We start from the raw sequence: 14,076 nt of genomic DNA, 5'->3' as shown, positions 1-14,076 counted from the left end.
GCTCAAAACATACTTTCAAAAATGCTTTCCTGATGTTTAAATTAATTTTTGATGTAAGCAAATTATATTTCTGACTGAAAGCTCGTTTTGCCTGTACTATTCAACATTTTATAAAAACTTTTAAGCTCTTACTTCATCCATATTTAATAATTCTACTTCCCAAATAATAAAATTCTATCTCCATAGTCATTTCTCATCCTATTTTTATATTCAGTGGACCACTGAATATACTTTATTTCTACTACACATAGAACTAGTATTATAAACTTTATTTCTACTACATGTCATTACTTTAGTTTTCTTCTTGTTTATAGATCTATATGTATTTAGAAATAACTTTCAAGATATACAGAGTGTTTCTAAAGTGGTGGGCTGGCTATACTTTTTCAGATTCTACTTGTAAAACTAAACAAAAAATGTCCTTAGGAAAAATGGCAGTTTCTCCTTCGTACTCTCACTGTCCGCCACATTGTTATTTTTATGAAAAAATTTATATCTCAAGTTCAGACAGACAAATTACATTAATATTTGGTAAGCGTCTTGGTAACAAAGTTGTAAAATTAGAAAAAAATCAGGAATTAAATACTTTCTCAAATTACAAAATGGTGGCCATCTTTATTTTTTCAATCTGTTATATCCATAAATATTGGTTTTATCAAAATTTATTTTATTACTAAAATATTAAGCTTTTTTTTTATTTTGAGCAGAGCCTCGCGATGGATGCATGGCAGCTGGAATGGCACACCACAGCTATGTGAACATCAGTGTATAAATTTATTCGAGATCTGAGGAGATGGTATGCCTCAAGCTCATTTTTAAGGGCAACAGATGCCCAGGTGCTCATCAACCATGTTAAACCAATATTTGTTTTGGTTCCGCCTGGCAACTGTGCGTTTGTCGGGAAGTTTAGTTAAATGATCACCTGATGTTCGATTGTCCTGCTCTTGGGGGGGCCTGTGGCCAGGCCAGTCTGGAACTTAGAGGTCAAGAGTAAAATTGGCCACTCACAAGCGTTGAGTCAATGTGGCGAGAACCACATTGTCAGACCGTGTGGGAGTTTTTTGATGCGGTTGCTTTATTCAACTGACATCAGTAGATTACTTAAGGGAACGACTCCTACCGCACTGCTGTGGGAAGCTAACATTACGATATATATGGCTGACCACCAGCAAATTAAGGCTCCAAGAGCTTTAATGTGGTGGAGGTACTTGCTGGCATTCAGTGGCCGCTTAGGCGTGGCAGGGAATTGCTGTCTAGTACAAATGAATTTTAATTTATGGATGTCATATTTTTAGTTGTTGACAGGGTGCGCCTACCCATTTTAGTAAATATATGACAAGTGAGCGGTTGGGGCACGTAAGCTGGTTGTGTATGGCACCGCGCTTAGTCCGCTTATACTGTTAGGTAAGCTCTAGGAGCTATTTAGGACACTGGTCGCTAAACTGTTTAGATGCTCAGTAGCCATTTGTGGCACAGATATTTTGTGGTATGCTTTAGGGCGACTGAATGGGGTGGTGGCAGGAGAAATCCCAAGCAAACCAAATCTTTATATTATACATCTTTTAATTGTATTGTGCAAGGAGTCAGATTTTGTTATTTTTGGTTAAAATATAACAGGATGAATGTATTAGGTACTTAGGTTTAATCATGAACCGGCAAATTACTGGGATTTTTCATCTTAATACTACAAAATCCTGTATTTTAAAACTAAGAAATTTAATTATTAGAGCTTTCAATGTTTATTCTCACTTTTGAAGTTAATTTATTTAATTTAAAACATTACAATATTGGGTGATATGTATTTTGCTAATATTAAACCATTTTATTGTTGAAAAAGGAAAATATAAATTTGATAATGGGGAATAAAGTTTTGGATATGATATTTTATCTTTATACCAGTTGTATTTAAATAAATTTTTTTTTTTAGAAATTTTTGACAGTCTCAAAATGTGTTCCGGTTTTTGTTTCTTCATCAGTGATTATTTCTTTCATATCTTTTCCCATATCATCGATCCTTTTGTTATTTTAGGTTTTGATGTGTATGAGGATAAGTTTTGAGTCTTATGTCATTAATACAAGAAATGTGATCATAGAATTGGATGAGTTGATATGCGAATTCCAGGTTGCATACTCGTTTGTTCATTGCTTTTTTTCAGAGACGTTGAGCATGATGGTTTCCCGAGATACTTGAATTTGCTGATTACGAATTATAATTTAATGATTTCCTTTATAAACCTTTGGAAGAAAAAAAAATTATGGAATAAATAAATTTTAACAGTATAAAAATAGTACCCACATTTTTTGTTGAGTATATTGTATGAATTATTTTAGTAGCTGAACAACAGTTTAACCAGCTTTATTTTTATGTGTTTCTTTGAAGAGTTATTTTGCATTTCTTTACCGTAAATGTGCTAAGTGTTTTTAATTTGGTAGTACATATATATATATATATATATATATATATATATATATATATATATACCAAAGACAGAATTATAAAAAGTCTACCACCTGGAGTACAGAATTCAATAATATTTCTTACCTTACACTTATATAAAAGCGCTTTCAAGGGTTACCCTCATCAGTTAATATAACATTCTTTTTTAAAAATTTAACTTTAAAAAAGATTAAATAATTTTTTTATATAAAAAATATATTAAAAAAATGTTTCAGTGTAAAAAAGATTACACTGAAAGTTTCTAAATAAAGACATTTTCAAATGTAATTTATATTAATAAAATTTATCAAAATTGTATATTACATGAAATTTTTTATTTAGAGTTTCATTTGGTATGATAAAGAAATGGTGTATGAAATGTTTCTCATATCAATAAATGCATTTAATTTATAAAATTATATTACTTGCTGAAACTGAAAAATTTTTTTTGTGAAAACTTATTTATTTCATTTTTATAAAATAGTAGTTATATCACAGATTTGCTTCCTGAATAATGTTTGGAAATATGGTTATATAAGATTTTTTCAGTTCTAAAATGTAGTTCAGCCTCAGTAATACACATCATTGTTAGTGGCAATTGTCATAAAACTGTTAGAAAACCCATCCATTATGGAATTTGAGTATCCAGTATATTATATTTGATTTGTGTTCTGTTTCTTGAACTAATATATTATTTCTTTTAAATTTAATATATTTTTAAATTTATATCATTTAAATTAGTTTAATTCACGATTTTTATCTGCATGTATAAAATTTACATGTCATTAAATTATGTCCAGTTTTCATGACGTTACTTGCAAATGATAATTCTGAAATTTATTGTAGGTCCTTGTAGAATATTATGATTTCACTGAATGTTCAATTTTGTAAAAGAATGAAAGTGAAAAGTGGCAGTTTAAGAATAAAATCGAGCAGAAACTATTGACTTTGTATGGACATATAATGAGGATGAGTAAGAACTATTTGCTTAAGAAAGTTTTTGAATGACTACCTGCAGAAAGAAGATGGAGAGATCATTCAAGAATTGTAATGAAAGATAAGAGTGTGAAAAATGGCATGTAATACTGTAAACACATACTATATGTATTTAATTTATATGAAAAAATTCTCATAATCTTTTTGCTATTGGGAATATATTATTCCCTTCAGTTATGTTAAAAAATAGTTCTGTAAATTTCTTGGCAGACCAACAAGACTACAACTACACAATTGTAGATTTTCCAAGATAGAGAATTCTATGTTACAGCATAGATAAACAGTTTTTTAAATATTAAAATAATGTACCATATTTTCTTATATTGTAATGTATTAAATTAAGCCTTACTGAATTAAAAAAATAAAACTAAGAATTTGTCTTACCTATATAGTGACAATGTACTATCGGTAGAAACATCAACATCTTCAGCTCATTCACTGGTTTTCACATTTTCAAATTCACCGGCAGAAGACAAACAGTTGAAAGAACTTTTTTCTGTCTGTGGACTCTAGATAACAATTTTCACTATTAAGGAATTTATTGATAAATGATCCAGGAACAACACAATTCCGCCACATTTATCAGTATCAAAAGAAGCAAAGACTATTCAAAATAATTTTAATAACTGTTAGGAGAAATTAAAAATCAATACGCCATTTATTAACTCAAATCTTATTGAAAATGTCTGGACAGATAAATAGAATAATTTTATCATATCAGTACTATGATAAATTAAATATTTCAACAGAATAATTGTATCATTTAAAATTAATTACTCTTATTTGTATTTATGAACATAAAAACTACATACCTGTATAAAGAGAATAACATTTTTAGATAATATTAAATATCTTAGAAATAGAATCTGTAAACTAAGACAAGAAAGTGCTTACATTATTTTTTTTCTTTTCTAATTCTCATTTGTCATGAAAGTAATCTTCCTCATAATTTCTCACATCTTCTAACTTCATCTTTTTAGTCAGCAGCATTTAATCTTCATAATTTCTCACATCTTCTAACTTCATCTTTTTAGTCAGCTGCATTTAATGAAAAATAGTTTCTTCATCTGTGTTTCACCTGAAAATGTAAAAAACCTATTCTGAAAAAAACACGCCTGTCTGGAAAAACAGCCGTCCAACAGGCTGTTTTTCCAGATGTACAGACAGGATGTACAGCCTTGTCTAGAGGAGTGCTAACCGTTTCTCCTTTCATACAACACAGGATGTACAGCCTTGTCTAGGGGAGTGCTAACCTTCTCTCCTTTCATACAACACAGGATGTACAGCCTGTATAATTCCTACGGGCGTGTACGGTTAAGTTAGGTAGCATAGGTAGCAATTACATTTCCATAAACATTATTGGTTTTGGATATGAAATCGCTACCTATAATTTTGACCTACACAATTGCATTTTATACCCTATACCCTATACCCTTTTACCCTCTTCTGATCCTATACCCTATACCAAACTCAAAATTCCAAACCAATATCCCAAAAATCAAAACCCTATACCAAAATCAAAATCTTTTATTGATTACAATTGATTTCCATAAAAAAGCGCGCTATTTTGTGAATAGTAAGCGGAAATTTTCCTACCTACATTAACCTACGCCACTCACCAAGACTCAAAAGTCTCCCCGGTCAAAGACGGGAGATTAGTACACGACAACAACAAGGGAGGGTGATATTCCCTAACAAATTTTGAATTAACACCAGTTTTAATTTTCACCTCAACTGTTACCCCCAATCACCCAATCCTTTCGGATATACCAAGTTGGTTGTACAACCTCCGTGAGGTTAAAAAAACCACTTATAGGAACAGTTCAACTGGCTGTTTTCCCAGCTCGGAGCTGGCAGCTGTATATTACCATTCCTAATGCCTTTGCCGGTCGTAGGAACCGTCCAACAGGCTGTTTTTCTGGATGTACAGACAGGATGTACAGCCTTGTCTAGGGGAGTGCTAGCCTTCTCACCTTTCATACAACACAAGATAAACAGCTTGTATAATTCCTACGGGCGTGTACGGTTAAGCAAGGTAGCATAGGTAGCAATTACATTTCCATAAACTTTATTGGTTATGGATATGAAATCGCTACCTATAATTTTGACCTACACAATTGCATCTTGTACCTTACACCCTATACCCTTTTACCCTCTACTAATCCTATACCCTATACTAAAAATCTCAAATTTCCAAACCAAAAACCCAAAAATACCAAAAATCAAAACCCTATACCAAAATCAAAATCTTTTATTGATTACAACAAGCTCTTGAAATTACCCTTTTACCCTCTACAAATCCTATACCCTACACCCTATATCCTATTACCCTCCTAATCCTATAACTTATACCCGATACCAAAAAATCCCAAAAATCAAAACCCTATACCAAAAAAAAAATCTTTTATTGATTACAATTGATTTCTATAAAAAGACGCGCTATTTTGTGAATAGTAAGCGGAAATTTTCCTACCCTACATTAACCTACGCCACTCACCAAGACTCAAAAGTCTCCCCGGTCAAAGGCGGGAGATTAGTACACGACAACAACAAGGGAGGATGATATACCCTAACAAATTTTGAATTTACACCAGATTTAATTTTCGTCTAAACTGTTACCCCCAATCACCCAATCCTTTCGGATATACCAAGTTGGTTGTACAACCTCCGTGAGGGTTAAAAAACCACTTATAGGAACAGTTCAACTGGCTGTTTTCCCAGCTCGGAGCTGGCAGCTGTATATTACCATTCCTAATGCCTTTGCCGGTCGTAGGAACCGTCCAACAGGCTGTTTTTCTGGATGTACAGACAGGATGTACAGCCTTGTCTAGGGGAGTGCTAGCCTTCTCACCTTTCATACAACACAAGATAAACAGCTTGTATAATTCCTACGGGCGTGTACGGTTAAGCAAGGTAGCATAGGTAGCAATTACATTTCCATAAACTTTATTGGTTATGGATATGAAATCGCTACCTATAATTTTGACCTACACAATTGCATCTTGTACCTTACACCCTATACCCTTTTACCCTCTACTAATCCTATACCCTATACTAAAAATCTCAAATTTCCAAACCAAAAACCCAAAAATACCAAAAATCAAAACCCTATACCAAAATCAAAATCTTTTATTGATTACAACAAGCTCTTGAAATTACCCTTTTACCCTCTACAAATCCTATACCCTACACCCTATATCCTATTACCCTCCTAATCCTATAACTTATACCCGATACCAAAAAATCCCAAAAATCAAAACCCTATACCAAAAAAAAAATCTTTTATTGATTACAATTGATTTCTATAAAAAGACGCGCTATTTTGTGAATAGTAAGCGGAAATTTTCCTACCCTACATTAACCTACGCCACTCACCAAGACTCAAAAGTCTCCCCGGTCAAAGGCGGGAGATTAGTACACGACAACAACAAGGGAGGATGATATACCCTAACAAATTTTGAATTTACACCAGATTTAATTTTCGTCTAAACTGTTACCCCCAATCACCCAATCCTTTCGGATATACCAAGTTGGTTGTACAACCTCCGTGAGGGTTAAAAAACCACTTATAGGAACAGTTCAACTGGCTGTTTTCCCAGCTCGGAGCTGGCAGCTGTATATTACCATTCCTAATGCCTTTGCCGGTCGTAGGAACCGTCCAACAGGCTGTTTTTCTGGATGTACAGACAGGATGTACAGCCTTGTCTAGGGGAGTGCTAGCCTTCTCACCTTTCATACAACACAAGATAAACAGCTTGTATAATTCCTACGGGCGTGTACGGTTAAGCAAGGTAGCATAGGTAGCAATTACATTTCCATAAACTTTATTGGTTATGGATATGAAATCGCTACCTATAATTTTGACCTACACAATTGCATCTTGTACCTTACACCCTATACCCTTTTACCCTCTACTAATCCTATACCCTATACTAAAAATCTCAAATTTCCAAACCAAAAACCCAAAAATACCAAAAATCAAAACCCTATACCAAAATCAAAATCTTTTATTGATTACAACAAGCTCTTGAAATTACCCTTTTACCCTCTACAAATCCTATACCCTACACCCTATATCCTATTACCCTCCTAATTCTATAACTTATACCCGATACCAAAAAATCCCAAAAATCAAAACCCTATACCAAAAAAAAAATCTTTTATTGATTACAATTGATTTCTATAAAAAGACGCGCTATTTTGTGAATAGTAAGCGGAAATTTTCCTACCCTACATTAACCTACGCCACTCACCAAGACTCAAAAGTCTCCCCGGTCAAAGGCGGGAGATTAGTACACGACAACAACAAGGGAGGATGATATACCCTAACAAATTTTGAATTTACACCAGATTTAATTTTCGTCTAAACTGTTACCCCCAATCACCCAATCCTTTCGGATATACCAAGTTGGTTGTACAACCTCCGTGAGGGTTAAAAAACCACTTATAGGAACAGTTCAACTGGCTGTTTTCCCAGCTCGGAGCTGGCAGCTGTATATTACCATTCCTAATGCCTTTGCCGGTCGTAGGAACCGTCCAACAGGCTGTTTTTCTGGATGTACAGACAGGATGTACAGCCTTGTCTAGGGGAGTGCTAGCCTTCTCACCTTTCATACAACACAAGATAAACAGCTTGTATAATTCCTACGGGCGTGTACGGTTAAGCAAGGTAGCATAGGTAGCAATTACATTTCCATAAACTTTATTGGTTATGGATATGAAATCGCTACCTATAATTTTGACCTACACAATTGCATCTTGTACCTTACACCCTATACCCTTTTACCCTCTACTAATCCTATACCCTATACTAAAAATCTCAAATTTCCAAACCAAAAACCCAAAAATACCAAAAATCAAAACCCTATACCAAAATCAAAATCTTTTATTGATTACAACAAGCTCTTGAAATTACCCTTTTACCCTCTACAAATCCTATACCCTACACCCTATATCCTATTACCCTCCTAATTCTATAACTTATACCCGATACCAAAAAATCCCAAAAATCAAAACCCTATACCAAAAAAAAAATCTTTTATTGATTACAATTGATTTCTATAAAAAGACGCGCTATTTTGTGAATAGTAAGCGGAAATTTTCCTACCCTACATTAACCTACGCCACTCACCAAGACTCAAAAGTCTCCCCGGTCAAAGGCGGGAGATTAGTACACGACAACAACAAGGGAGGATGATATACCCTAACAAATTTTGAATTTACACCAGATTTAATTTTCGTCTAAACTGTTACCCCCAATCACCCAATCCTTTCGGATATACCAAGTTGGTTGTACAACCTCCGTGAGGTTTAAAAAACCACTTATAGGAACAGTTCAACTGGCTGTTTTCCCAGCTCGGAGCTGGCAGCTGTATATTACCATTCCTAATGCCTTTGCCGGTCGTAGGAACTGTCCAACAGGCTGTTTTTCTGGATGTACAGACAGGATGTACAGCCTTGTCTAGGGGAGTGCTAGCCTTCTCACCTTTCATACAACACAAGATAAACAGCTTGTATAATTCCTACGGGCGTGTACGGTTAAGCAAGGTAGCATAGGTAGCAATTACATTTCCATAAACTTTATTGGTTATGGATATGAAATCGCTACCTATAATTTTGACCTACACAATTGCATCTTGTACCTTACACCCTATACCCTTTTACCCTCTACTAATCCTATACCCTATACTAAAAATCTCAAATTTCCAAACCAAAAACCCAAAAATTCCAAAAATCAAAACACTACAAAAATCAAAATCTTTTATTGATTACAACAAGCTCTTGAAATTACCCTTTTACCCTCTACAAATCCTATACCCTACACCCTATATCCTATTACCCTCCTAATCCTATAACTTATACCCGATACCAAAAAATCCCAAAAATCAAAACCCTATACCAAAAAAAAAATCTTTTATTGATTACAATTGATTTCTATAAAAAGACGCGCTATTTTGTGAATAGTAAGCGGAAATTTTCCTACCCTACATTAACCTACGCCACTCACCAAGACTCAAAAGTCTCCCCGGTCAAAGGCGGGAGATTAGTACACGACAACAACAAGGGAGGATGATATACCCTAACAAATTTTGAATTTACACCAGATTTAATTTTCGTCTAAACTGTTACCCCCAATCACCCAATCCTTTCGGATATACCAAGTTGGTTGTACAACCTCCGTGAGGGTTAAAAAACCACTTATAGGAACAGTTCAACTGGCTGTTTTCCCAGCTCGGAGCTGGCAGCTGTATATTACCATTCCTAATGCCTTTGCCGGTCGTAGGAACCGTCCAACAGGCTGTTTTTCTGGATGTACAGACAGGATGTACAGCCTTGTCTAGGGGAGTGCTAGCCTTCTCACCTTTCATACAACACAAGATAAACAGCTTGTATAATTCCTACGGGCGTGTACGGTTAAGCAAGGTAGCATAGGTAGCAATTACATTTCCATAAACTTTATTGGTTATGGATATGAAATCGCTACCTATAATTTTGACCTACACAATTGCATCTTGTACCTTACACCCTATACCCTTTTACCCTCTACTAATCCTATACCCTATACTAAAAATCTCAAATTTCCAAACCAAAAACCCAAAAATACCAAAAATCAAAACCCTATACCAAAATCAAAATCTTTTATTGATTACAACAAGCTCTTGAAATTACCCTTTTACCCTCTACAAATCCTATACCCTACACCCTATATCCTATTACCCTCCTAATTCTATAACTTATACCCGATACCAAAAAATCCCAAAAATCAAAACCCTATACCAAAAAAAAAATCTTTTATTGATTACAATTGATTTCTATAAAAAGACGCGCTATTTTGTGAATAGTAAGCGGAAATTTTCCTACCCTACATTAACCTACGCCACTCACCAAGACTCAAAAGTCTCCCCGGTCAAAGGCGGGAGATTAGTACACGACAACAACAAGGGAGGATGATATACCCTAACAAATTTTGAATTTACACCAGATTTAATTTTCGTCTAAACTGTTACCCCCAATCACCCAATCCTTTCGGATATACCAAGTTGGTTGTACAACCTCCGTGAGGTTTAAAAAACCACTTATAGGAACAGTTCAACTGGCTGTTTTCCCAGCTCGGAGCTGGCAGCTGTATATTACCATTCCTAATGCCTTTGCCGGTCGTAGGAACCGTCCAACAGGCTGTTTTTCTGGATGTACAGACAGGATGTACAGCCTTGTCTAGGGGAGTGCTAGCCTTCTCACCTTTCATACAACACAAGATAAACAGCTTGTATAATTCCTACGGGCGTGTACGGTTAAGCAAGGTAGCATAGGTAGCAATTACATTTCCATAAACTTTATTGGTTATGGATATGAAATCGCTACCTATAATTTTGACCTACACAATTGCATCTTGTACCTTACACCCTATACCCTTTTACCCTCTACTAATCCTATACCCTATACTAAAAATCTCAAATTTCCAAACCAAAAACCCAAAAATACCAAAAATCAAAACCCTATACCAAAATCAAAATCTTTTATTGATTACAACAAGCTCTTGAAATTACCCTTTTACCCTCTACAAATCCTATACCCTACACCCTATATCCTATTACCCTCCTAATCCTATAACTTATACCCGATACCAAAAAATCCCAAAAATCAAAACCCTATACCAAAAAAAAAATCTTTTATTGATTACAATTGATTTCTATAAAAAGACGCGCTATTTTGTGAATAGTAAGCGGAAATTTTCCTACCCTACATTAACCTACGCCACTCACCAAGACTCAAAAGTCTCCCCGGTCAAAGGCGGGAGATTAGTACACGACAACAACAAGGGAGGATGATATACCCTAACAAATTTTGAATTTACACCAGATTTAATTTTCGTCTAAACTGTTACCCCCAATCACCCAATCCTTTCGGATATACCAAGTTGGTTGTACAACCTCCGTGAGGTTTAAAAAACCACTTATAGGAACAGTTCAACTGGCTGTTTTCCCAGCTCGGAGCTGGCAGCTGTATATTACCATTCCTAATGCCTTTGCCGGTCGTAGGAACTGTCCAACAGGCTGTTTTTCTGGATGTACAGACAGGATGTACAGCCTTGTCTAGGGGAGTGCTAGCCTTCTCACCTTTCATACAACACAAGATAAACAGCTTGTATAATTCCTACGGGCGTGTACGGTTAAGCAAGGTAGCATAGGTAGCAATAACATTTCCATAAACTTTATTGGTTATGGATATGAAATCGCTACCTATAATTTTGACCTACACAATTGCATCTTGTACCTTACACCCTATACCCTTTTACCCTCTACTAATCCTATACCCTATACTAGAAATCTCAAATTTCCAAACCAAAAACCCAAAAATTCCAAAAATCAAAACACTACAAAAATCAAAATCTTTTATTGATTACAACAAGCTCTTGAAATTACCCTTTTACCCTCTACAAATCCTATACCCTACACCCTATATCCTATTACCCTACTAATATAACTTATACCCGATACCAAAAAAATCCCAAAAATCAAAACCCTATACCAAAATCAAAATGTTTTATTGATTACAATTGATTTCTATAAAAAGACGCGCTATTTTGTGAATAGTAAGCGGAAATTTTCCTACCCTACATTAACCTACGCCACTCACCAAGACTCAAAAGTCTCCCCGGTCAAAGGCGGGAGATTAGTACACGACAACAACAAGGGAGGATGATATACCCTAACAAATTTTGAATTTACACCAGATTTAATTTTCGTCTAAACTGTTACCCCCAATCACCCAATCCTTTCGGATATACCAAGTTGGTTGTACAACCTCCGTGAGGTTTAAAAAACCACTTATAGGAACAGTTCAACTGGCTGTTTTCCCAGCTCGGAGCTGGCAGCTGTATATTACCATTCCTAATGCCTTTGCCGGTCGTAGGAACCGTCCAACAGGCTGTTTTTCTGGATGTACAGACAGGATGTACAGCCTTGTCTAGAGGAGTGCTAACCTTCTCTCCTTTCATACAACACAGGATGTACAGCCTGTATAATTCCTACGGGCGTGTACGGTTAAGCAAGGTAGCATAGGTAGCAATTACATTTCCATAAACTTTATTGGTTATGGATATGAAATCGCTACCTATAATTTTGACCTACACAATTGCATCTTGTACCCTACACCCTATACCATTTACCCTCTACTAATCCTATACCCTATACTAAAAATCTCAAATTTCCAAACCAAAAACCCAAAAATACCAAAAATCAAAACCCTATACCAAAATCAAAATCTTTTATTGATTATAGCAACCTTTTAAAAATACCCTTTTACCATTTACAAATCCTATACCCTACACCCTATATCCTATTACCATACTAATCCTATAACTTATACCCGATACAAAAAAAAACAAAATCCCATAAATCAAAACCCTATTCCAAATTCAAAATCTTTTATTGATTACAACATCCTCTCGAAAATATCTGACCCTAAAATATCTCTTGTATTCTATGTTTTGTATTTACTGATTCCATTTTTCTTCTTTTTTTCTGTTTTCTGATTCTGTTTTGCATCTGCAACATAAAATTAATATGCAGATGTCAGTTTCATATATATTACTACTTACAAAGATAAATATTAATAAAAAAAAGGGTGTTTGTATAACCTATTGTGCCTGTATATAAAACAGAATTACACGCAAATGTAATATCATATTATATGTAACAGATTACATAATATACTGTTATTTTAACATCGGTATAAATTGTATGTTTACAAAATTAAACCTTTGGTTTGAATTACAAATATGCAATAATAAATCTTAATTATAATTTATAGTTTTGCAAGATTTTATTACCCAAATTACTGTTATTTCAGACACTTTGTTATTAAGTTAATAACACTTAATAACTAAGTGTTATTAGTGTTATAACACTAATAACACTTTATTAGTGTTATTTTAGACCATTTTTAATTCTTCATTGAATCTTTGAACTACCAAATTTACTAAAGTTCAGTTATTTTATTATTAAGGACCTTTATATTAATGCATGGATGATTTTTAACTTTTTTAATTATTTATCCTAATTTTTTTGACTTCAAAAGTGTTTTTTTCTTCTGAACATTGTTTATTATTATTTAATGTATCTATCTATTAATTTTTAAAGTAGGATAATGTCTGAAGATCCATAAATCACAGTTCTAGAATATAAAGTGTCGTCATTGGCTTCCCTTATTTTTACTGCGTAAAACAAAAAAGTACTGGATAAAAATTGTATTGCTGTAACTTCAGCTGAAACTCCAGTGAATAACAACAATATGCTGTCCCTGATAAAATCTAACCGGGCCTAACCAAAAAATATTTTTGTATTTTATTATAATTTCAAGTGTTTATATTTAATTAATTAATATGGTCTTTAAATACAATTGTTTTGATCTATAAAATGTATTTTTATGTTCTTATTGGTTTAAAGGTTATTTATTTGAATTAAAATATTCTGTAACATTTTAATTGAATTCAGTTCACTAAAATAAAAATTTAGAAAATATATTAAATTATATATTTTTTTTTTTGTTTCTTGCATAGTTTATAAATTCAATAATACAATATTCTAGTATTATACTTAGATAAGTACTTATTGCTTACATAAAAAAAAAAAAAACATTGT

At 33.9% G+C, this 14,076-nt stretch overlaps 1 protein-coding gene and 11 pseudogenes across 1 annotated transcript in view; 1 reads left to right on the top strand and 11 right to left on the bottom strand.

Annotated features, from left to right (window-relative positions):
* Positions 1-14,076, top strand: part of LOC142330983 (uncharacterized) — a 167,249-nt gene that overhangs the window by 104,478 nt on the left and 48,695 nt on the right. The gene's annotated exons all lie outside the window — the stretch shown is intronic.
* Positions 4,537-4,653, bottom strand: LOC142331861 (U6atac minor spliceosomal RNA; annotated as a pseudogene).
* LOC142331857 (U6atac minor spliceosomal RNA) lies at positions 4,654-4,708 on the bottom strand (annotated as a pseudogene).
* LOC142331872 (U6atac minor spliceosomal RNA) lies at positions 5,307-5,420 on the bottom strand (annotated as a pseudogene).
* On the bottom strand, positions 6,185-6,298 carry LOC142331871 (U6atac minor spliceosomal RNA; annotated as a pseudogene).
* On the bottom strand, positions 7,063-7,176 carry LOC142331870 (U6atac minor spliceosomal RNA; annotated as a pseudogene).
* Positions 7,941-8,054, bottom strand: LOC142331869 (U6atac minor spliceosomal RNA; annotated as a pseudogene).
* LOC142331866 (U6atac minor spliceosomal RNA) lies at positions 8,819-8,932 on the bottom strand (annotated as a pseudogene).
* Positions 9,695-9,808, bottom strand: LOC142331868 (U6atac minor spliceosomal RNA; annotated as a pseudogene).
* Positions 10,573-10,686, bottom strand: LOC142331867 (U6atac minor spliceosomal RNA; annotated as a pseudogene).
* Positions 11,451-11,564, bottom strand: LOC142331865 (U6atac minor spliceosomal RNA; annotated as a pseudogene).
* LOC142331860 (U6atac minor spliceosomal RNA) lies at positions 12,325-12,438 on the bottom strand (annotated as a pseudogene).

The sequence above is a fragment of the Lycorma delicatula genome, chromosome 10 (genome assembly GCF_047948215.1).
Source record: "Lycorma delicatula isolate Av1 chromosome 10, ASM4794821v1, whole genome shotgun sequence".
In the NCBI taxonomy this organism is placed as follows: Eukaryota; Metazoa; Arthropoda; class Insecta; order Hemiptera; family Fulgoridae; genus Lycorma; species Lycorma delicatula.
This window is presented reverse-complemented; position numbering and strand designations above follow the sequence as displayed.